The sequence below is a fragment of the Corapipo altera genome, unplaced genomic scaffold (assembly GCF_003945725.1).
Source record: "Corapipo altera isolate COAL_440 unplaced genomic scaffold, ASM394572v1 0, whole genome shotgun sequence".
Classification (NCBI taxonomy): domain Eukaryota; kingdom Metazoa; phylum Chordata; class Aves; order Passeriformes; family Pipridae; genus Corapipo; species Corapipo altera.
Window position 1 is genome coordinate 23,355,870 of NW_020884872.1, and position 21,884 is coordinate 23,377,753.

The 21,884-nt window shown below is 41.0% G+C and overlaps 1 protein-coding gene across 1 annotated transcript in view; it reads left to right on the top strand.

Moving 5' to 3' along the window:
- The first annotated feature begins 18,906 nt into the window (after nucleotides 1-18,906).
- The window catches only part of MYO16 (myosin XVI), a 360,224-nt gene continuing 357,246 nt past the window's right edge, over nucleotides 18,907-21,884 (top strand). The window contains exon 1 of the mRNA XM_027639720.1: nucleotides 18,907-19,083. The gene's annotated coding sequence lies outside the window, so the exon portion shown is untranslated. The remainder of the gene's footprint in view (nucleotides 19,084-21,884) is intronic.

A 21,884-nucleotide genomic window follows, 5' to 3' on the forward strand; every position in this document is an offset into this window, starting at 1 on the left:
TTTTGTCATTTTTGTCAATTCTCCTTGTTCTTTGCCTCTCTTACCTGTAGGGAAAGTATCATAGACTAGGCTTTTCTGTTATTGCTTGAGCTTAAATTCCAAATACTATATACAGCACGAGACTATTTTCCTACTTTTTTTCATTATAATCTGGAAACTGGCAGATAATTCCTGTTTAAAACTCAAACTAGGGCAAAGATGCAGTACAGTGTGGAAGCAAGCTCTTTGCCAGAGTTTTGAAGTCTGGCACTCAGTCAGCCATGTGAAATGGGGTTTCCAAGTGCTCTGCTACTTGCTTACTAAATCTGTTTTTTATTCCTCACTGAACAATCTGCCATTTTGCTACAATCCTAGTAAAAGGCACACTTAAAAAACTTCAGCACTGCACTATTCCTGTTTTGTAGGTCCTATTTGGCAGTCCAAGGCAACTCTACAAATGAAAGAGAAAGCTGGTCAAGAATATCTCAAAATTCAGGTAGAGCAGAATAAGACAAAACTGATACAACTCTCTTGAACATTTTGCCTGGGAATGGCCACCTCCAATGGGGCATCCTGAAGTGTTAAACAAATAACAACATTAAAATTAATAAGACAGACTAAAAGGCAGAATAGAAAGACCAGAATTTGCCTCCTGATTGTTCCTGACAAGGGCAGGTCCCCTTCTCCTTCCCAGTCATCTTTCTTCTCCAGCTCTTGTCTCATCACCAGTTTCATACCACTCCATTCTATATTTTCCTCTCTTACCTACTTTTTGCCTTTTCTTTAAACTCTACTCTGTTGAATCCCTGAGTGCCAGACTTTCAGGATTAGCCCCTTTCCAATCTGGAGTCCATTTCCTGGCAGTTGTAGAGTATATCCATCTCACCTATTGTACATTACTTATAAGATAAGCATTAGTCTCAAGACACATTCAGAAACTGATTCCTGCATTCGTCTTTGCTTTCCTCTCTAATGCTCTAATACACATTGATGCACATTGATACATATTGATCTGTCACTGAAGGCACAAATTCTGTATGAAACACTTTGAAATTCCCAGCCTGTGTCTGTTGTCTCTCCTTCTCCCCAGCTATTCACTTACCAGACATCTTATTCATCTAACGTCAAGCCCTCTCATTTGCAAACTGCTTCAAGTAGAAAAGTGGATTCAGAACCGAGACAACAATATCTGAGGTCTGTATGCACTTGTGCATATGGCTCAAATGTGCAGATGCATTTCTGGGGTTAGGGTGGAAAAAAGGGACTGTGAGCAGGATGACGGAGATACAGAGATAACACAAAAGGCACGAGTGAAGTAGTACGTGACTGTGTTGCGACTGTGAGGCCTTTAATGCAATGGCAGAGTCATAAGCATCCGAACTGCAGATTACATCAGATGCTTGAAGGCAGAGAATAATGGCTAAAGTTGGGTAAGAGGAGTAATAAATTACTCAGAAATTATCTTTTAAATTCCAGGGCAAGTATAATCACTTCCCTTGTTAGCTTAGAGCCCTGTCCAAGCTACATTATATCAAATTCTGCAGTCATCAAAGGAATGTTTTAGTAGGTGTGAGAGAGAGTTGAGGGATGAGAGAATTGTGCTGGCTTCAATTGGTTAAGTTCAAAACTGCCCCAACACTCAAAAAACCTAGCATGTCACCTTTCCAGATGTCTTATGCTATGTAAATGAAGTAGTGAAAAAACTCAAGAAATGCAAGTCCATAACCATAAGTAGTAGAAAAATAACTGAGGGCAATGAGAGATTACCATCATTATCACTGTTATATTTTGTCACCTGTGTGTAGTTGTGAATGAGGCAGATTCCACTTGCTCAGCCAATATAAATAATTCATTCTGGCAAAGCTGATGAGAGAACAAGAAAAAAATGATGTGGCAATTGATACTATGCCTCCCTCTGCTCATTCATTTGTATTCTGTCAGAGTAGAGGTAGACTCCTGCTGGTTTGAACTTATCTTGTTAAAGGCTATAAATTGGTTTAGCAGGTCTTGGGCCATAATTACAACTGTCTATATATCAGACAGTTTTCAATATTTTTTTTTAAATTTGCAAATATCTATATGGTTTGTTTTTTTTAATTTTAACAGTCCTAAGCAATGGGATGTGTAGAATCTGAAACAGCTTAATTTTTGCCATAGTCCCAACTCAGATAAGTCAGGGAAAAAAATAAAAAAAACTGAGGTCCAACTTTGACTTTAAAAAAATTTGGAAAAAAAATGCATTTTAAGCTTTAAACCAGAAAACCAGCTATTGTAAGCAGTGCTGATGATAAATAACCATCATGGCAGAGAGGAATTATGGAGTGTGAGGAATTCTTCTTTGTATTCCTCATTGGAACACTCCTTAAGCTTCAGTTATTATTTTGGTCATTTTTGTTTCTTTCTATATAAATACAACAAAGAAAACAAATCATTATCACAAGGAATGAAAATTATTGTAAAAATCCTTCGAAGAACAGGAAAATTAAAAAATAACTTATCTCTCATAAAACTGTGGCAAGTATGGGTGAATAGATATTTTCATTTCCAGGTACTCTATTCATCATTATCCAGATTTTGACTTAACCTACTGAAATTTGTGAAGCAAATTTGTGAGCATAGAATTTTCTGTCTTGATTCTGTTGTGCCTATAAAATTCAACTTGCAGCTCAACAGAGATCCCACTGAAACAGAAATCTGTGTGAAGAATTTGTAGATCCAAGGCTATGGCCAGCTTACCTCCTCCAGCTTCCTAATCCCATAACCAAGAAAGTATGAGCGATGCAGAATGGGTGTCCATTTGCATTCTCCCCAGGACTGCCAGGTGCTGCTTCCCTTTATATCTGAGGAAAAGAAATACCCTCAATGATTAATGTAGGTAGTGAGCAGTTTGAAAGGAGTCCAAGTCTTCCTAGTTAGTGCAGTGCCTGTGGGGCAGCAGCTGAATATCACTTCTAAGGCCAGTGTACACTTAAAAGAAGATGGATATCTAACCACCTTCAAGAGTACAGCTCTAACAGGCTCCATTTCACAAAACAGTAGATCAAATCTTCTCAGGAATATTATGTGCTGGCAGCTCTAGGTTTTGCGTTTTTTTCTTCAATGAAAGTTACTGCCACTTTTGAGATAGTGTTAGCACAGGGACACCAAACAACTTGCTACAAAGCAGAAACCTGTTTTTGCTCCTACCTGAGATGCAAAAGGTCTGACCAAAAAAAGAAAATACTTGTCAAAACACAGGTAAGTTGCATGAACTGTATGGAAGAATACTTCCAAATACAGGTAAGTTACACGAGCTCTCTGAAAAAGTACTTCCCAAATGATCATCTCTGATCTTTATTGCAGTGCCTAAAAGTACCAAGAAAAGGGAAAACACTCTGCTCAGGAAAGTGGGTTGTGTACTGCCATCAGTACTGTGCTAGCCCATTAAGATCAGTCAGGCTTCAGGTGTCAGGCCAATATGCATAATCTGTGCTGCTGTTTCCTCCTTTTCCATACCTGTTCTTGGAACTGCCATAGCTTTCTCTTATAGAACAGCAATTAAGTGTGAAATATCTTAGAAAGGATAAAGTGAAGCTGTAAAAAAAATGTAGGAATGGAATTTCAAACAAAAAGGAAAAGTTTTTCCTTTATTTTCCCCCTCTTCTTTTATATGCTTTTGCCAATATTTGAAATAAACAAAAAATAGTACCAACATATCAATTGGCATTGCAAAAGATGTGACAACAGAGAATAAACTAAATTGCTAAAACATTATCAAGAAAAGTCTTAAAATATGTAGTTCAGATATGAAGAATAGAATGTGCCTTTGAAATTACGTTGCTGACAGGATCCAAATTTTTGGATAGGAAATATTCATGATTCTGACATTAGGAACAAAAAATTTTAAAAAAATCATACCAATGGTGTTTTAAATTTAAAATCCCCTTTAAAATCACACTGGAAAGGTTGATAAGAAGTGTAGATGTGGAACTGGAAAAACCTTTCATGCCTGCAAAAATAATGGCAGGTTGAATGATGGGATGATCATACACAGAAAGACTTGGGAAGTGAAGTTCACTTTTGGCAGCCTTTTAAATGTATGTATTTGGCAGCATCTACAGCCCAAATGTACTACATAGGTGGCAGAAGACAAAATCCAAGATCAGTTACTTTTTTCTGGAAGGCAGGAATGTTTTATTGCATGCAAGTTTATTCACTCTAATATATTCCTTTGCTTTTTACTCATTCCTTCATCCTTGGCAAGGGAAATGCAATGAAGAAACATAAAAAAAAAAGTGCTGTGAAGAAGGTCTCTTGAGCTGATACTCCAGTCCTTTGGCACAAGGTTTACAATTATCTACATCAGTGGAAAACCCCACAGTTATCTGTCAGCAGACTCCTAGAATCAATGGTCTGTAACTGCTCTCAGATTTACTCTTTCCTTCATCTCTCAGAGTCTCTTGCAACAAAGAAAGTCACAGTTTTTTTCTTCTTCGAAACGGAAGGAATAAGGAAATAATATCTAAATAACATCTTGCCTCTGTTTTGAATTTATTTTTTTTTTGGGTCACAAGAGGATATTGATGCAGTTTGATATGGTGCTTGCTTTGATAATTAGGGAAATAACCTTACATATATAGAGATATATATATATATGTATGTGTAGTGATACGATTTGAAGGTTTCAAGATTTTCTGGCTTTTGCACTGTAGCAAACACACTGTATTGTTTCGTGGATTAAACTCTTACGGAAGAGGTGGTGAGCAAATATAAAAGAAAGTACCACTTAACAAAGAAGCCATCTGTTCTTCTGCCACAAATAAAAAAACCTAAAAAGTCTATTTTGAGTCAGTTGCATGGCTTGGACATCCTGCCTTCTCAGTGTACATATACAGTACATTTAAGCTCAGATCAGAGACCTTCCTGGTTGGCATTGGCTAAAGACTCTGTGAATATGCTGAAGATATGGGCTCTGAGAGAGAAAAAACAAGCTGCTGAAAACAAAATGTTAGCACTTTTGTAAATCTGCCAAGTTTTTCAATATAACTGCCAACAGTTTGGTGTTCAGAGGAACTCAGCAGAATTGCTAACATGCATGCTGCATAAATGGCTATTCATTAGAAAGATGCTGTAGTTTATATGTGACTGCTTTCTTTGGCTGGCTAATATATCAAGTATGGTACTTGTTTTGTACTGTGAAAAACTTTCTCCATTACCATAGTAACCTTTTGCATGTTGGCGGAAGTTGATGTCATTCATGGTATTATTCATTCTTAGTGAATTGGTCCTCAAAGTGCTAACAAGTTCCAGGGAGATAAAGAACACTAAGTATACATTCTGGTTAAACATGATTTAACTCTTTCACCTCACTGGGTCCCTGGAGATAGATAGGTACATATATTTGATTTACACACATACATGTTTAGTTTCTTTAGTATCGTTAATGGAAAAGGGTAGGATGTCACATTTGTATAGCACAATTCTGGAGTGAAACGTCAAGGCAGAAGTCCTCTGTCACTCCCTATTTATTCTCTGATATTTCAGCATTACAGGCAAACTTATAGAAGGAAAAATAATTTAGTAATCTTTTCTATTTATCTAATCACCTACAGGTACTTCATTCTTCATCATTACCAAGAGTAAGTATTGTGAAATATAAACTGTTCTCAAAGTATTTTTACAGCTGTATTTTTACAGACTGTTACATAAGTCTAAAGTTTGAACAGAATTTTCATTGTATATATTCTACAGATGTTCTGTTATTAAAGTGGTAGCACAAAATTGGGCATTTGATTTTGATGGGGGTGGGAGTAGGATCAAACCGTAGAAGATGGCAACTCCTACCTGTAGTTACATATAACCTAGAAACCTTGATACATTCTATAAATCCTTTGTCTTTGAGCTTCATGTCTCATTTACAGTAGCACGGAGTGTGTGTGGTGGCAAAGAACACTTAATCAGTTCCAGGTCAAAGACAAGGAGGCTGCAGGACTTTATCCTCAAACTTTTTCCTTTCTCTTTTCACACTTATGTACACACAAACATAGGGAGAAGGAGAATCTCTGTGTCAAAGCCTGAAGGGTCAGAGAAGAAAAAGCAATCCTCCCTTGCCGTGTTGAGTGCAGCTGTGTTACTACAAGAAAGGGAGACAAGGGTGACATGGAAATGAACTTGTTAGAGATTGGTTCCACTCGATTTATTGAAATCTCCTCCTCTAGAGCCTTACTGGAAGAAAAATATGTTTTGCTGTACTTTTTTCTTTAGTTCTATAGAACATTTGCTAGTTCTTCACCAAAGTTCTTCTCAGGCAAGGTGAAGACCAATCTGGTTTTCCTTAGGCAAAACACATCAAAACCCAGAGCAAGGCACCATAACAAGATGCATAACTGTCTATAACTAAAGTGATGGGTCATCACTTTTTCACCAAAATACTAATGATGGCATCATGTATTTGAAACACTATCTGACTGAAATGAATGGGAAGGTTAATTACCATTATTGTATATGTGCTGTGTTATCTCAGATAGACACCCTCTACTCTGCTGGTTCAAGGCGAAGTGCAGTAGATCTCTGGGTCATTTTGTCAAGGCTGTTATAATGAGCTGAGGATTGGAAACTGTGCCAAAAGCTTTTACCTTTTATTTAAAGGAAATTGAGATAATGGTGGACAAGACAAGCTGGCTCAGTCTAAATCCTGTATTACTCAACTAGTAAAGAGGTCAGTAGTTGAAGGGAACATGAATACCTGAGCTGTGGTGTTGTAATATGAATATTACTGGTAAAATGAATCTTTCCTTGGTCCCTGTATCTAGTAAAGGTAGTCATTAGTCTGCTGAGCTGAAATGACAATAACTCTTCTTATTTTTTCATTAATGTTTTCTTTGCTGTTTCCAATAATTCTTTCTAAATTTGTAAATTCGGGTAATTTAGTTTGAATAATACAATTTAAATGAATATTGATTTGCTGACTTAAACTTCAACACTACCTCACTGAAGTATAATATTCATCTTTATCTATCTGTGTTGCTTTAAAAATAAATATTGAATTCTGTACATGTGTAACAATATAACTAAAGCAGTGTCTGAACTTCCCAGGTTTTTCATACTGTTTTAATTCCATTAGTAAGACATTGGAACAGGATTATTTTGGTGTCTGCAAAGTCAGAGATCTAGTAAAACTAAAAGAAAAGTAATTTGTTTATTATGCCTAACTGGTTGGTTATGTCTGAGGAATTTGGCATTTCCTTGTGTTTGAACTTTTCTGCACTGAAATATGAATTCAAATAACAATACGTTCTATTTGTATTTTAAATGCAAAAAATTAAATAAAAAGTATTTCCTTATCCAAGATGACAGATAAAGTGCCAGTTTTGCTAGTGATAACCAAAAAATTTCAGGAATCTGCCAGAAAAATGTGCAATTCACCCTTGTTTCATATTTTTCCTGATAAATTTAAAAGTGGTTAGCAAACACTTCAAGTTTTCAATTAATAGAAAGTAATATTTATCAGAAATTATGACAAAATTTTCTTTTATATCTGGATAAAAATCTGGACGCTCTCTATTGAAACAGTATTTTTCTTTTCCTAAACAAAATGGACAGTTCTGATGAGATTCATTTGACTAAATGATTGCTGGCACTACTGAGAATCACTTACTCTATTCAGATTAGGTGTACCTAAACACATTCCTAAGGCTATGAAATGGGTAGATTAATCTAAGAAGTTTCTGCAAGAAACTTCTCCGTTCCCAGCCCATTAGCCCAATTCAAAGGATACTGGAACCGGAAGATCAAACTGTAAATTTTTTTTCTGGATATAATAATTCCATCCATCCCATTCCATTTCAGTAGCTTCATGAAACTCTTGTAAAGCCAGTTTCAACCTACCACCAAACTGTGAATACCCAGTAGATGTTGAGCTACTGCTTAAGCTATGGACACAGTTCAGGCATCCTCCTTAACACATCAACAGCCAGTGGAGAAAGACAGGTTGATTTTCCTGTGGAGTGGAGGAATATCACTGATGACTGAAGGTATTGTGCTAAGGTGTGATTCTGTAAGAGATGGGTTGCTTGCAGAATTTAGAATCATAGAATCATAGAATCAATTGGGTTGGAAAAGACCTCCGAGATCATCAGTCCAACCCTTGATCCAATACTGCCATGGTTACTAGACCATGGCACTACATGCCACATTCAGTCTCATCTTAAAAACCTCCAGGGATGGTGAATCCAATACCTTCATGGGCAACCCATTCCAATGTCTAATTCCTCTCCCTGTAAAGAATTTCTTCCTAATATCCAAACTAAACTTCCCCTGGCACAGCTTAAAATCATGCCCTCTTGTCCTGCTGCTGGTCACCTGGAAGAAGAGACCGATGCCCAGCTGGCTACAACCTCCTTTCAGGGAGTTGTAGAGAGTGATGAGGTCTCCACTGAGACTCCTCCAGGCTGAACAACCCCAGGTCCCTCAGCCTCTCCTCATAGGACTTGTGCTCGAGTCCCTTCACCAGTCTCGTTGCTCTTCTCTGGACCTGCTCCAGCACCTCAATATCCTTCCTGAACTGAGGGGCCCAGAACTGGACACAATACTCAAGGTGTGGCCTCACCAGCGCTGAGTACAGGGGAAGAATCACTTCCTGGTCCTGTTGGCCACAGCGTTCCTGATCCAGGCCAGGATGCCATTGGCCTTCTTGGCCACCTGGGTACACTGTTGGCTCGTGTTCAGCTTCCTGTCGATCCAAACTCCCAGGTCCCTCTCTGTCTGGCTGCTCTCCAGTCACTTTGTGCCCAGCCTGTAGCGCTGCATGGGGTTGTTGTGGCCAAAGTGCAGGACCTGGCACTTGGCCTCGTTGAACTTCATCCCTTTGGAATCAGACCATCTCTCCAGCCTGTCCAGGTCCCTCCGCAGAGCCCTCCTGCCTTCCAGCAGATCAATGCTTCCCCCAGCTTAGTGTCATCTGCAAATTTGCTAATGGTGGACTCAATCCCCTCATCCAGATCATCAAGACATTAAACAGAACTGGGCCCAACACTGATCCGTGGGAGACACCACTAGTGACCGGCTGCCAACTGGATGCGGCTCCGTTCACCACCACTCTGGGTCCGACCCTCCAGCCAGTTCTTAACCCAGCACAGAGTGCCCCTGTCCAAGCCATGGGCTGCCAGCTTTTCCAGGAGTATGCTGTGGGAGACGGTGTCAAAGGCTTTGCTGAAGTCCAGGTAGACCACATCCACAGCCTTCCTCTCATCCACCAAGCTGGTCACCTGATCATAAAAGGAGATCAGGTTACTCAGACAGGGCCTGCCCTTCCTAAACCCATGCTGGTTGGGTCTGATCCCTTGTCCATCCTGTAGTGGTTGTATGATTTCACTTAGGATGATCTGCTCCATAACCTTGCCAGGCACTGAGGTCAGGCTGACGGGCCTGTAGTTTCCCAGGTCCTCCTTGCAGCCTTTGTTGTGGATGGATGTGACATTCACCAGCTTCCAGTCATTTGGGACCTCCCCAGTAACCCAGGACTGTTGGTAGATGAGGGAGAGTAGCTTGGAGAACTCCCTCATCACCCTAGGATGGATCCCATTTGGTCCCATAGACTTGTGAGGATCCAAGTGGCTCAGCAGGTCGCTCACTGTTTCCTCCTGGATTACATGGCAGGGCTATTCGGCTTCCTGTCTCTGTCTACCAGCTCCAGAGACCAGTTGTCCTGAGGACAATCTGTCTTACTGTTGAAAACTGAGGCAAAGAAGGTGTTAAAGGTTAAAAGGTCAGCCTTTTCCTCATCTTTGGTGACTATGTTCCCCCCATGTCCAACAAAGAATGGAGGTTTTCCTTGCCCCTCCTTTTGCTATTGAAGTATTTGTAGAAGTACTTCTTGTTATCCCTAACAGAAGTGGCCAGATTGAGCTCAAATTGTGCCTTTGTGTCTCTAATTTTCTTTCTACATGACCTAACTATATTCCTAAACTCTTCATGAGAAGCCAACCCTTTTTTCCATAGTCAGTAAGCTCTCTTTTTCCCCCTAATTTCCTTCAAAATCTCCCTGTTCAGCCAGTCTTCCCCGCCGGCTTGCCTTTTGGCACACTGGGACAGCCTGCTCCTGTGCGTTCAAGACTTGCTTCTTGAAGCATGTCCATCCCTCCTGTTTTCAGGGGCTGTTTCCCAAGGTACCCTCTGAACCAGTCTTCTGAGTAGGCAAAATCTGCCCTCTGGAAGTCCAGGATAGAAGTTTTATTGATGGCCCTCTTTGCGTCCCCGAGTATTGAAAATTCTATTATTTCATGGCCACTGTGTCCCAGACGGCCTCCATCTCCCACCAGCCCCTCTCTGTTTGTGAACAGCAGGGCTGGGGGGGCCCCATCCCTGGTAGGCTCATTTACCAGGAAATTATCCTCTCTACACTCCAGGAATCTCCTAGACTGCCTCTTCTCTGCTGTGTTGAGTTTCCAGCAGACATCTGTCAGGTTAAATTTGCCCACAAGTGCAAGGGCTGAAGATTTTGAGACATCCACCAGCTGCTTGTAGAATAATTCATCACCCTCATCATCCTGGTTGGGTGGTCTGTAACAGACTCCCACCCAGATGTCAGCCTAGTTGGCCTTCCTCTTGATTCTGATCCACAGCCAGTCAACCTTACTGTTACTGACTTCAAGTTCTACAGAGTCAAGAGTACCTCTAACATACAGAGCCAACCCTTCACCTCTCCTACCTTGCCTGTTCCTTCTAAAGAGCTTGTAGCGATTCATGGCAGCACTCCAGTCATGCGAGTCTGGTAGGGTTGATGTTATGGTGCTGAATAATGAAGTCCTCATCTGTTCATCCAAGGTTATGAGGATAGGTCTAAGGTTATGTAGGGATATAGGACAGTTATTATCGTCACTTTCTCTTGAAGAGATAGGGACAGAAAGGGATATATCTTCTGGGATAAAACCCTTTCTGTTATCCAAATCACCCCTTTCTTCCTCCTACTCCCCTTTGTTCACCTTCACGTGTGATCATGCACAAGGTGTCAAGATCCTTTGGAATACCTCACAGCTACACCTCATACATCTCTTGCCAAGACTACCACATTTTTTTCCCCATTTTAGTTTTGTTTCATTCATTTTTTTTTTCAGGTGGTCCACTCAGCTATCTCTATCTTAGAACAGTCATTGAAAATGGCTTTGAGGAACCCGTGCTAGAGTACTTGGGACACAGCAGTGGTGTGGTTCACTTGGACTGTGTAAGAGCAATTAAAAGTTATATATTTTTTGCATTTACCCTATGTTTTCCCAAAAGCATGGCCCAGAAAAAGCCTCAAAATAAGCAAGGTAAACATTTCAGGAATATGACCTGCAGTGTGTTGCCACGTGACATGTAGCAGGAGAGCATAGATACAGTCAGTGATTTCAGATAGATTCCTTTTGCTGAGTAAGCTACTTGACTAAGGCTTGTGCATATAATACAGTATAATATTTTAATTACAAAAAATTATACCTGCTAGTAATAAAATGGAAACTTCTGTACCAAGTGAAATCACAGTTAAATTTCTATAAGTTCAGATCATGACTTTTTCTCTGTGTGTATGTGCAAACTGACATGGTTTGAATCTGGCTCCCTGCCAAGTCTTCAAACCTTACCACAAGAAGTCCTCCCCCCCCAAACCACAGGGAGAAAAGGGAAAAAAAAAAAAACAACCAAGAAAAACCAAAATGAGAGAGAGAGACAGCTAAAGCAATATATATAAATATATTTACACTTATATTACATTTATATACAATTGAAATATACATACAATTTCACAAGGAAAAGGGAAAGGGAAGGGGGAAGGGAAAAAAAGGAACAAAACCAAAATAAAATATACATATATCCTGATCAATAGCCCAAGATCTAGCAACTAAAAAAATTAGTAAAAGACTATCTTACTACTCTCCTTGGGACAACAGAGAGTCACGCTGGAGCGACTGCTGGCAACCCCTGTCTCCCAAGGTCGGCAAGGCCTTACAAGGCCTCACTCTCCAACCCGACAGACTCAACAGCAGGGAAACCTGAACCTCCAAAGCCGCCGGAAAGAAAGAGACCGAAAGTCTTTCCTCCTTTCTTCTTATACCCCGGCTTACGTAAAAATCGTAGGGAATACTGGGTAAATCTGGGCACTTCCTTGGCTACAAACTGGTCACCAAGGAAGGCCTAGACCAAACTACGACAGAGCGCATTTATAACCTGTATTAAAGTGATTAAAGGGTATAAGAAAAGGAATATCAGTAACCCATTTTTAAAGATTCAGCATTTCTGAGACGCAAAGGAAATAAAGATTCCATCCTACAGACTTCTTGAGACATAAAAACCACTCCCTTTTCTCACCAGGTTGTAAATAAAACCTTTGGAAAGTTTGGAAACAGAGAAGTAAAAAATTAGCTGGCTGACCTATGGAGAACAAGAAGTATATCAGATCTTGCTTGATGTCTCAGAAACACATTTTCAATTTGTGGGTCTGCCTTATTCAGGATAGGAGTTAATCCTCATTGGAGTAATGAGGAACAGATCCTCTCATTTTAAGCTGCTACACTGTCCATTTAGCAACTCTGGTAGGATAAGGACATGCACATTATTATTAACTACAGTTCACTGATTGCATTGTTGCATGCCCTTCTCTTGAGAAAGCTTTTTCTGACAAAATGTGGTTTTGAACTGGCAGTATGTAGGAACTGGTTTGGATTCCTATGAACAGGAAAGTGTTCTTCTCAAAATATCAGTTTCTAAAAATGATTCACTAAGAATTTAAAATAACTGGAGCCACACGGTAACTGAACTAAAGCTAGGTGCAGATATTCTCTGCCTTGCATTGCTGTAACAGTCATGAACATAATCTGTTTTAACCTTAGAAACAAAAAATTTTGTGCACCTCATCCCAGGACATAAATCACTCACAAAATGATGAAAATGGTAAGAATCTACGGAACAGTTATCTCAGATTAGTATTTCAGCACAAGTCTATAAAATGCTTAAATGTAAGTTCTCTGAATGACTACTCCTGCCAATGTAACATATTTCTCTCTGTAAGTTGACGGTATCTAATTCAATACCTAAAATGCAGCAATAACCAAACAGCTGAAGCTCTTGGTAATCCACACCTTGATTAATACATCAAGAATTAGTAGTTTTATGGTTGTGATAGGCCCCTACGAAGTCATAAATTCAGATCAGCAATGGTGCTATTCAGAGGCTAGTAGCTGCTCCAGTATTTCAAATCTTGTACTTCCCCACACTAATTGTCAAGAAGATATGAGGTATATTAAAAACTATTGACCTCGATTAATGCAAAACCATTAACAGAAATCAACGTCTTTGTCAATTTGCCCAAGCTTAGCATCTGATCCACTCTGCAGAATGGATCTAGATACAGGGAAAGTCCCTAAAAGTCCTACATGTTTTTGTGTTGTGCTTTGCACTATGGATTCAAAGTGAACCTTCAAATACAGTACATGAGATAAATTTTGACACTTCCTTTTTAATTTGTCTTGCTAATGCCAGTGTTAAAATGACATACCCTCTACTGTAATTAGCTTGGTGACAGAATAGAAAATGATATATGACTCTCCAGGTTAGGATATAGAAATCTGAACTGGAAAACAAGTCCTTATTGATGAATTTAGCTAATAGAGTTGGAGCAAGAAAGCAATCTGATCGGGCCATTGTCTTATCTGAAAAAAAACAAATAGATGTGGATGAGTATAATTTGAAGTGACAGACAGAAAAATACTGTGAAATTCATGCACACTTCAATGGACACAAAATTTTTCTCCTTGACTAACTTTCTTAATGTTTCATTAACCTTGGTGGAGAACTTCAGCAAAGACATTTATTCAGTAGAAGTAAGTCAGGCTACTGTGTATTGGTTATGTATAAATAAAGATGTCTTCTGTTCTGAAAGGACAATTCCTTCTCATTTCCCTTTTCCCTTTCTCTGTTCCCTTTTCACTTTTCCTGATGTTTTTGTGATACTGCATGACCTCTGCTTTAAAAATAATGGTCTCTAATGTGGGTGTTCTACAGCAAACAATAGACTTACCATTTGATGTGCATATTCTAGGTCACTTTCCTCTCTTCATTTACTTTGGTTTTTTGCATCATCTGCCATGTCCGTAGCCATAGCAGATTATTTACTTATCTGTCAGTTTATTTTCTTTGACATAACCTGTCCATTCGTGTCCATGCAGCAAAACTGGAATGCGTTACAAGTTAAAAAACTAGGTATGTTTGGCATGATTAAAAATATGCCCTCTCCCTTTCCTTCACTCAAATCTTCTCTTACCCAGCTTTCCCCCTTTTCCTTTCTGAGACCACTTCATTTCCGGCTGTCTGGAAACCTTTTACTGTCCTCACTTCACCACATGCGATTTGCATGAACAAAGTGTCTCCCAGCTTTCAGGCAATGATTCTCACCTCCTACCTAAGCCTTCAGCTGTCAAACTACAGACATTTTTCTTCTACAACTGACTATTCCACTAAAAAGCAACCTACACAACTACATAGCATGTGTTGTAGCTGCAAGGGACAAGCAGGGACAATGTCATGCCTCCACCTCTCCAAGGTACCTAGCTGAAATTATATTTCTGAAGAAAAACATTATTTCTAATAGAATCTTAGAGTCATAGAATGGCTTGTGTTGGAACAGACCTCAAAGATCATGTAGTTCCAACCCCCCTGCTGTGGGCAAGGACACCTTTCATTAGACCAAGTTGCTGAGAGCTCCATCCAATGTGACCTTGAACAACTGAAGTTGAATATATCCACAGGAAAGTGCAGAGTTAGCATGATCTTTACTTTGAACTGATCCGTAGAAAAAATTACTCACTTAAAAAAAGGTGGAAAAGCGAAAGCCAATCCACTTGAACGTAGGAGGGCAGCCTCAAAACAACAATGGAGTTTCAGTTCCATTTCCTATCAAACAAAATCTGCAAGAAGGAATGCTATTAATATTCGTGTTACACCAGTGGCATGCTTGCATTTTGATAAAGCTTTTGAGATAGGAATTTCCATGTCTTTTATGGATTCTCTCTAGCCATTTACTAATGAAAATACTTGGTGGACTCACACTAGAATTTTCCACCAACGGTAGGTTACAGAAAGGAGCTGATTGACAACTCTAAATTATTTCTTCTGATTCAAAATTCCATCTCCTGAACTGATATAAAATGACATGCTTTGGAGTGATGATTTGTTTGCAGGTTAGTGTCAAATGTGACAGAAATTTAGATTCGTAACTATCAATAAAAGAATGAATGAATGAATGAATGAACTGCAATAACATCCTTGGTAAAATGCACACAGATTGGAAAAGATACTTAAGTCACATTCTACTCACACTGGAGTTTGAATAGATGCAGTTAAAACTAGTGGGTGATCTTAGCTAACCATTACAAACATTTTATCCAATTTTTTTTTTGATCTGCAGTCATACCAAATTATTTTTACAGTGAACATCACTAACTTCAAATATCTATGGTGCAGAATATTTTGTGCCTTCCTTCTAATTTGTGGCTTTACAAAACAAGAGTTATGAATGTTTCTGTGTCACTAAACTAATAAAAACTAAAAAATTGGGAAGCTTTATATACATTGGATATAATGTTAAAGTGACCTTTGAGGTCTTATAATAGAAAATGAATCGGCTTTGGAATGAGAATCAATATTGCTCTTTTAATGAAATATTGCCAGTTTAGTGGAATAATTCAATATTTTATTAACTGTTAGAATGATATTTTAATATGGATTGTCTGCTGGAAGATGGTATGTCTACATAGCAGAGTTCTGTGTCCTGCAGAGCAACAGGGGCTAGTTTGGGTACAGGAACCACTGCAGACCCAGCGCTCCTGCTGAGATTATATTGTGATGCAGATATACGCTGCACATGCTAACAGTGCAAAAGTGTTGAGAGCTAGGCATGCGTTTCTACCTGACACTGGAGTTTGGAGCTAGAGAATTTAGTGCAGGAGGAATGACTGAGGACACTGCAGGAACAGGGAGACCTTGGTTTGATGCCTTGCTTGAGCATCTAGTACCAACTCTTCAAGCACGCAGTGCAAGTGAGATCTTCCCTCTGCCTGATGGTGTTCCCTAAACACAGAGGAACAGAATCTTTCTTTCTCTTTAATATTTCATTTAAGCCATGCAAAGCAGAATAAAAGCATAGGAAGAGCAGATTTAAAGTACAGTCTTTTCTGAGCTCTTCCTATGAAGGCGAATTTCACAAGACAGCTTAGTCAAACTGGCAGCTGCCTGTTGCAGTCCTGGAGCCATCCCCATCTCCTTTTGCTGGCACTACAGTTGCTTTCTGCTTCTTTCTCATCTACCTAGCACTTGGGAGCAAGGAGACCATTCAAGAAGCTAAACTAGCTATCAAGAAATGTTTCACTTTCTTTAAATTTTGCTCCAACAGAAGAAGAATTAGGAGCAGGGCTGCCACCTTTAGGACAACAAATAGCTCCTAAATCAGCTTAGCTGTGTTGTAAAAGCACACCCTCAGGGAAAATAGCAATCCAATTTAGTGCTGGAGTCTCCTTCTGTGGCATCTAAACATTTCTTCACTTTAAGTGAACTAGGCACTAGCAAGTACTAAGATACAGGGTTTTTTTCATACCAGTGCTCCTCTTTCTCTTCTTCCAAGAACAAAAAATGAATAGATTGTTCATTTCTAGAGACGTGATTCTTCTGTAACTTTTTCAGCTTTCTTACTTTTGAGAAAGTAATTCATCTTCCAGGGATTTTCCTCTATGTTTTGTTTCATGTGAGACACCTCAATGACTAGAAACACAATTAGTCCTGCAAATAAAGTCTTGGATGTTGGCATTTGCAAGAATGGGGATATCTCAGTACTACCAACAATAATTTCTCTGACAATAATTTCTCTTTGACATGAAATGCTTGCCTTAAAGTACTTTGTTGAGGCACTTTACAAAGCTATTGCTTCTTTTCCATTTTAGATGTCAAGTTCCTAGTCCCTCAAACAGGGAAGGTGACTCTAGAGTAAAAGTCTACATTACAGAAAAGGTCAAAAGAAAGAAATAGGCATCATAAATCTAGGAGATCCTTTCCATCTGAGACATCAGTCTTTCTGTACTGAGTGCAAATCAATAGGAAATTACAGATGTTATGCATGAAAGTTGCTTACAGAGCACAAAGAGGAAATTACCTGTCTTTTGCGTACCCTTGGTTATTTAGATGGTTTGGCCAACAAGAAAAGAGCCATTGAAAGCCTTCCTTAGCCTCAAAGAGTTTCAGTCCGATTTCTAAGAAAGTGCTTCAGCAAAGCACTAAGGCATACTGAGCCTCGGAGAAAACAGAAATGGAATATTCCAGCAGTGTTAGGCCAGAGGACAGCCAGAATCCAAAATCCAGGAATCAGAAGACATCATCCAAGCATTTCACCTGCAAGAGCCTGAATGAGGGTCTAAGTTCTGCTCCCTACAGTGTGCAACACCAAGATAAAAACCATCCTGGGTGGACATTTCCTAACTGATTACTGCAATCACAAAACTAGAGTTTAGGTTCTCAGTCCTCATGGCTCCTTCACTCCTGTTATGTACTGGTTTAGCTTCCAGGAACAGGGAATTGTGTGCTCTGCCCTCAACACCACACTCCACAACCCCTGCTGCCTGTACTTATTCTGGTTACAGAGACACTAAATGTTCAGTTGCATACCAGGCCCCTAAAACTTCATGTGAAGATAGCTCTGGTCAGATCCCTGACTCACAGCTTGGGTTTCTCTGAAAAAACTTGAGTGAATTTCCAAAGTGGACCATTTACATGTGTATCACAATTGAGGTCTAAATGAGGGACAGTTGCTTATATACCTTACAACCAAACGAGTCAGCAGTGTAGCTACCCTCATCAGGTAAGCAGGGATCATTCAAGACCAAGGGAGGGGGAGTCTAATATATGTATTTATATTCTATATATGCGTTTATATTCTATGGTGTTTCATAGTGTGTAGACACCTGGGTAGTATCTGGGTATCATCGTGGCATGCCAGCTAGGTCTAGGAAGTGTTGCAGGGAGAAGGTAAGGCTTACTCCTGTAGATATAACCCTGAAGTGAGTTTTGGCCAAGCAAAGACGAGGATGTAGTGGAAGTGGAAGACTAGCGTATGTTGTGTAGGGTGATGTCTAGTGAGGAGTTTGCTTGGACAATTACTGTTAAGCCTCCAATGAAAAAAGATGCACTGATGTACACTTTAGCTAAAGGCAGGGTTCTCATCTGTGGGCAAAATATCTTAACAGCCAGTCTCACCACTCAATGAGGCGGCAAAAGACTGTCACCAGGACTTATGACTTTGCTGCCTTTATGTTTTTTGCATGATTTTTACCTACACGGCCAGGAAACACAGTCCTAAAGCAGCAGGGCATGAATACCAGGACAAAAATAGATGCATCCAAGCTGCCATTTGTTTTGTAACTACAAACCTCGTAAGAAGTGTTGCTTTTGCATCCATCCCACAGGGTGATAATTACGACATTCCCAGTGTTTCCCTTTTGCTGGGCATTATGTGTCAGTAGAAAATCAAGTGGGTCTTTGTTGTGCTGAACCACATCTAGACTGCTCCCATTTACACTGCCCTCCTGGACTCCTTCCTTTGAGCAGTTCACCAAAGGAGAGGGGCGGACAATGACGGTCGAAACACGAAGCAGCAGCCCTTTGCGCCGTGCCCCGCGGGGCCGGGTGAGCTCTGACCATAGTGGGTGCGTGCTTCAGAGGGAGGTAGAGGGGTGCCAGAGGGGTTCGACGTGGCGTTCGGTGAAGTGCGGGTCCGACACGCCCGCCCTGGACCGCCCCGGCAGGTACCGGGGCGGGGCGGTCCAGGGAGAGCCGCCCCCGGCTGCCCCGGCGCGGCCGGCGGCTGGGCATCGCATCGCGGGGAGGCGGCGGTGAGGGGAGGGCGGGGAGGAGTGTGCGGGGAGGCGGAGGCGGCTCGGCAAGGCAAGGCTCGGCACGGCACGGCAGGGCACGGCACCGCAAGGCAAAGAAAGACCCCCGAGAGAAAGTGGAAGTGTGCCTCGCCCCGCCGCGGCCGCCTGCCCGGCACCGGCGGAGAGGCGGCCCCGCCGCCTCGGGCTCGGGCTGCTGCTGAGACCGCGTCCCCCCGAGGTGAGTGCTGAACTCGGGCAGGGCAGAGAGGGGGTGGCGGGGTGCCCGGCAGGCGAGCACCGCACCCGGGGTGCCCGAGGCTGCCTCTCGGGTCTCCAGCGGCGGGATCTGGATGATGAGGAGGCACGTTTTGCGGAGGGGTTTCGTTGGTGGTCTCTGTGTGTCCTGGGGGGAGTGAGGAGGGTGGTGGTGTGTGTGTGCGTGCTTTTTCTTCTGTTCGTGTTCCTTTTTGTCCGAGTGTCCGTGCCCTGGCCATGCCCAGCGGCCCCACAGCCTGGCGCCAGCCCTGGTGGGCTCTGCCCAGAGGGAGGCAGGAGCCGCCCGCTCTCCTGCTGGGGAGCGAGAGAGGGAAATACGGTGGGTCAGTGAGGTGCTGGGCTCTGCCCGCTCTCATTGTGTGCAGAGGTGAGAAAACTAACCCAGGCTATGTCAGATGAGCACTTTTCCTTAAAGGAGCCCCTTTGTGGACACGCCGTTGCCCTTCCCGAGCCCCCCGTTTGGGGCGGAGAGATTGCCGTGAGCTGGTGGAAATCAGTGCTGACAGGCAGCTGGGTGGCGATTTTCTGATAAACGTTTTCTTTCATTGGTAGTGTCAGTCGGTTAAATCCCAGTGTTTTGTGGGAGCGTGCCTACCGAATGGGTGACAGAAGGACTTCAGAGCAGTGTTAGCAATGTTCACGCTCGTTTCCAGCACAAGCTCGCCTCAGGTGGCTCCTGAACCCCTGTACCGCTGTACCGGGCTGGAGCGCTCTCTGCGCCCGGGTTTCGCAATTGGTAACTTGCATCTATGAGGTTAGATACCAAAATGCCTGGCTTTACACCCGGACTGGGCTTGCTGGCAGTGGGAGCCTGCTCTGGAGGCTTGCTCTGGAGAAATACGACTTTTCCTTCCCTCCGGAGAGATAGGGAGTAGCGTGTCAGGATAATCCTATGTGTTTCAGTAAGGGGGTTATGATGCAATTTAGGTGTTTGCACAGTGAGTTTAGGAACTTTCGTCTCCTGCTGTGGACCGTTTCTGAGCAGAATCTCAGGCAGAGCATGGTTTCTTGTCTCCTGTTCCCACAACTTTATAAAAGACTATTCTCTTGAGCTTTCTATTCTCCATGTATTCTGCTTATGGAGTCCTGGCTAGACTCACTGTAATCACTACCAAAAATGAGAGGGCAGTGCTGAAGTAGTAGCTTATTAGCTGATGTTTTACTTTGGAAATGATTTTGTGGGTGTAAAAACATTTTCGACTTCATTGCCAGCGTCTGAGATGTGACCTGAGGGTAAAAAAAAAAAAAAAAAGGCATAGTACATATATGTGTATATGTGTACAGTAGGTTCAAAGCGATGGGACAAGTTCTCTTGACTGGGCTATTGTTCGGAAACAGCAGGGGTGCCATTAAAAGTACTGGTGAAGACTGGGATTAGGGTGATTGGTAAGCAGAGCTCTGAACCGTTGCAGTGATTTTGTGTTGTAGCAGCATTCAGAAATCCCAGCTGTAAATCACATTATACAAAGAGAAAACCAGCGCCTGGCCTCAAGTGATGACACAGGTACAGCAAACAATTTGTAAGAGGAAGGAATAGAGGGGAAGCCATTTGTCTAATATTACATAGGTTAAGCCAGAGCTCAAAGTTCCCAGACTCTGACTTTATATATTTTGTCTCTGTTATAAAACTTTTTCATTATGAATTGAACCTCTCCTGATTATGGAATAATTTTCTAAGTACTAGCAATAATGTTTGAGGTGCAGTATGCAGAACGTGTATTTAGTATGTAAAATGAGTAAACATCAACAATTTTTGAAATGGGAGACCAAAATACTTCCAACTGGAAGTGTACAAAATTCTTTGAATAAACATTCCTAGGATATCATATGTTCTGTAATTGTACAGTAGGAATTAAATGGAGCTTGAGTTGCTTGGAATTTGTAGTGTTGTTTGAGGCAACTGACCATCGTGATAACAGTGGTTTATTGCGCTACTTTGAAAGAGCTCTTGCATTTTATACCGATATTATGCTACTTTTAAGTAGTATGGTTATTTCAAACCAGCATAATGAGATGAAAAGCATTTGGCATACACCCGTGTAAAACAAGATTTTAGTGCTAAATTCAGATCCTTTCTTGAAGGTATCTATAAAATACCATGGTTTTGCAGGGTGTCATACCAAGGAAAATAGACATCTAGGTTAAAGCTGTCTTAAGAAATTTTTGTCATGAAATGACAGTCAGAGCAGCAGTTTCAACCACATTTTTCCTCTTTTGGAAGGGAATGGTTTCTTAGCTTAGACATGGAAGCTCTTACTAAGTCAACATGAGGTAAATGGCCGTAATAAATGGGACACTTGAATGAGATGAATTACAGATTTGAACATGAGCCTCTTCTGTTTCACCAACAAATTATTTCAGAGTGATTTCTGTGTGTTTGTTTCACAAAAAAAAGTGCTTAAATATGTAGTTTGAGAGGGGTTTTTTGTTCAATTGTGAGATACAACAGACAATACTCTTCCAATCTGAATAATGCTTTTATTCAGATTTTCATGAACATGAATTCTTTTTTTGTGCAGTTCTATAAAAAGTGACAAAATAGCGAAATTCTCATCTGAGTTAAAAAAGCCACGACAAAAACAAAAGAGAAAAATGCAACCCCAAACAAGCATCATGGTCCAAAGCCACTTTGTACAGTCTGTCAGTACTATCTCAAGTTAATCTTGCGTGTTGGCTTGTTACAAAGTGAGGCAAACCTCACTTGCACATTCCCTGTTTTTTCCACTTCGTCTTCTTTCTACTACTAACTGTTATTCAGGTAAT